The sequence below is a fragment of the Phyllostomus hastatus genome, unplaced genomic scaffold (assembly GCF_019186645.2).
Source record: "Phyllostomus hastatus isolate PE091 unplaced genomic scaffold, TTU_PhHast_1.1 phas_contig_37, whole genome shotgun sequence".
In the NCBI taxonomy this organism is placed as follows: Eukaryota; Metazoa; Chordata; class Mammalia; order Chiroptera; family Phyllostomidae; genus Phyllostomus; species Phyllostomus hastatus.
Window position 1 is genome coordinate 548082 of NW_025333867.1, and position 3571 is coordinate 551652.

At 41.7% G+C, this 3571-nt stretch overlaps 1 long non-coding RNA gene across 1 annotated transcript; it reads left to right on the forward strand.

The window, feature by feature from the left end:
• The first annotated feature begins 18 nt into the window (after window positions 1-18).
• On the forward strand, window positions 19-1939 carry LOC123820761. Its single transcript, XR_006786015.1, has 2 exons — window positions 19-165; window positions 1724-1939. It is a non-coding gene; the product is annotated as an uncharacterized LOC123820761 (long non-coding RNA).
• The last annotated feature ends 1632 nt before the right edge of the window (window positions 1940-3571 follow it).

Here is a 3571-nt window from a genome sequence, read left to right on the forward strand (position 1 = left end):
ATGGGGCGGGGCCAGTGCGTAGCGTGATTAGGGGAGGGTGTGCAGAGTGCAAGGCCGAGGGCGAGGAAGGATTCCACGCCCCAACCTTCCCTTCCCGGAGCCGAGAGGAGGGTCCTAGAGGCCGCAGTTGGCGTGAGGCCAGGGTGGGGCCAGCGCACAGTTTGGGTAAGGGGGCGTTGACAGGAGTGCGGGGCGGGGCAAAGCTGGGGGCGAGGAGAGGGACAGAACAGGGAGGAGCGGCCTGGAAGCCAAAGGTCGGGGCGAGGCAGACGCGGGGCTAACTTGAAGGGGCTGGGCTCCGAGGCGGAGGGTTGGCGAGGATGCCGCAGATCTTTGCTTTGTATCGCTGGTGTGTATATTGAAGTCCTGAGATGTCAGTTAAGTGACTTTCCCAAGGAGTCGAGACTTGCAAGTGGTCAGAGCCCTAATTCAACCTAGTTCTCTGAGTCTAAGTCCCAAGTAATTTTACTCCTTGCCAATAGCCTAGTATTATTTGCGCTTCATCAGCAGATCAGGCAAATGGTGTAGGTGGGGGCAAGCTTGAAGGCCAAGTATAACAATTTGGACTTATTCTAAATATTTTTTCAGCTATTACAAGGTGATAGTTGGTAGAATGAGCTTAGTCAAAGACCCTGACCCCTCTCTCAGGCTAAGTTACGTGACCCGGAGGTAACGGAAATACACTAGTCAGAAATTGGCGATACTGGAAAATTCATTCGGCTCCAGAAGATGAAATATCTCTCATAGAAATACTATTTCTGTTTTTAAAAGGGCCTTACTGGTTTGGATTGCAAAACCTTTTGCAGTATATGTAGACCCTCCTCAGGCTTATGCCTACTGTAATTCACACAGAAAAGTGAGCTATGTACAACTAGCTATCTTTATCAACAGTATAATTTAACAAATATAGAAGGAGCATGTGCCAGAGATTCACCTAACTTACTAATTAGGGAACTAGCAGGATAGTAAAAAGAGTTTGAAAGAATGGTTTGTATAATCACTGTAAAAATGAATGCTGGAATAGATTGCAGGGTTAGATACAAAAATGATGACTGTCCTGCAGAGCAACAACATAACCTTTGGGGCATTTTTCCCACTGTTGGGCAAATTATTTGCATCTTTATCAACTGTCATTTACTAAAGACATATTAGATTGCAGTGTTGCAAAGATAGACATTCTTGGCAGATAATTCATTTTGGGTCCACCTTGGTCTTTAAACTGTTACCAGGAGTTCAGGCTGTGCCATTTAAACATGGTTACCATAGCCTAGTGAGTGAAGAGACAAGTTCTCAGTAAAAGGAAACCACCTGAGAATGAAGATCATTGATTTCATGGTACAGATTTTGGATTCTGTGTTAAGAGCAGGGAAGAGCCATTGAAGATATAGGAGGGAGGACTCCCCCCCCCCACTAAAAAACAGGAATTACCTTCTGGAGGGCAGGCCCCTTATTGTACAGCCTTTCCCCACTAGATAAGTATTCTAGGAACCCATCTGTATCAGTATACCAGCTGGTGTTGTTGTGAGAGGCTGCATTCAGCCTCAATGAATTTTATTTGAGAACTCAATGTGTTTTCCCATTTCATGATGGATGATTCACCAGCACATCTGCCTACACTGCACTGAGTGTTCAGCAGTTTTTGACCAAAAATGGCGTGACCCCTGTGTCACACCTCTCTATTCACCTAATCTTGCCCTGAGCGACTTTTTTTTTGTTTCCCTAGGTGAAAAGAAGATCCTCAAAGTGAAACGTTTTGACAGTGTGGAAGAAGTAAAATAAAAAATGGCAGAAGCAATAAAAGACAACAAAATCAATGAGTTCAAAAACTGTTTTGAACAGTGAAAAAGATATCTCAGTAAATGTATTGCATCAGATAGAGAGTATTTTGAAGGTGACTGAAATTTAAACATATAAGAATAAATGCAAAATTTTTAGTAAATAAATTCTTGTTTTTGGGGAGTCCTCGCTCATAAGTGGTGTGTCTGGTTATCCAGTTCTTAGTGAGATCATATACTCCTACTATATCCTCAGAGTGAAATTCTTTCAGATAAGAGTAAGAAATGAAGAAGTCCAGTCAAGACCTCATCCAAAGGTCTAATTTCTACTCTGTTACATGACTGGTTCCCTGGATGTAATGAAGGCCTTGGGAGGGGGGTATCCTATTAGGTTACATCCTATTTTACAGTATTGATTGTCAGGAGGGGTCTGCCTAGAATGGGAGTTGATGCTGTTGTTTGTACAGAATCCCAGACCCCCTGGGTGGTCACAGGTGCCTGGGAGGAGCTGTCCCCTGCTGTAATGACAGCTGTGTTCAGTGGTGGGGCTAAATATTTATTTTTTAAGAACACAAAGTAGAATTTAACATTTTTTACCCTCCTGTCAGTCATAAGGATTATTTTTATTTCTGATATTTAAATGTCATCAGATACGGTTGTTACAACACACAAAAAGTCTGCCGTATTCAGCCATGAGGAGCTATTTTGGCACCCTTGTCCAATTAACAGCGTAGAGTAGGAACCTGGAAGCATCTTGGATGCCTTCAGTCTCACTGATACCTCACTTCTATCAGTTTCCAAGTCCTAGTGATTCTGTCTCCTAAATACTTCTTCATTTTCTCTCTTTTCTCTTAACCACTGTCACAGTTCAGGTCCTCATGGTGTTTGGATTACTGTTACTTGAATTATCATTACTTAAGTTGCAAAACAGCCACTTAACAGTTTTTCTTACTTCAGCTCCACATTTGCAGTCCATTCTCTACCTGCTTCCTGAGTGATCTTCTGAAATTGTAAACCTGACACTACACTCATAATTTTTCTCCTTTGATAGAAAATCTTGTATCGGGATCCTTTGCCTTCTGAACAAATCTAAACTTCTCGGCCTGACTTATGAGGCCCTCAAGATTTGGCCCTTGCCTACCTGCCTAGTTCATCTCTCACCAAGGTTCATAATTAAACCTTCCACTTCAGATAAACTTGAGATGCTCAGCTTCTCTAAATCTCTGTATTTCCATGTTCTCTTAGTTCACTATCTTATCCAGGAAGTCCCCTCTGACCTTCCACTGGGTATGTTCTCTTCCAAATTCCTTTAATCTCCACAGGTTTCTCTTTCTAATAGTACCTGTGTCACTATGTATGCATATGGTTACTAATATATCTCATTAGTCACCCAAGAGCACATGCTGGGAGGAATTCTACCTTCACAGTATACCCATTTCCCATCTTCTGCCATGCTGCTTGACATAAAATATTCTGTCAATGTGTATGGAATGGTGAATGTGCTGTTGAAAGTTTCTATCTAGGCCATGTTTTTCCACATTTAGTAGTAAGTTGTGAATAAGTTGCTATCTTTTTATTAAGTTGTCATAAGGAGTAAATAAAGTGTTTTTGTGCTTTGAATTTTTTTCAATGAGCATGGCTTGAGGAAAAGGAATTTGACTATTGCCAGGTTCCTGCACTAAAGCAAACTAGGAAAAGTGATACTAAGGTAACTATAGTATTATTTAACTCTACATTTCTGAAGGAAAATTTGTGTTCTCCTATTAGTCATTAAAGGTATTAGTCTATGTTCTGTT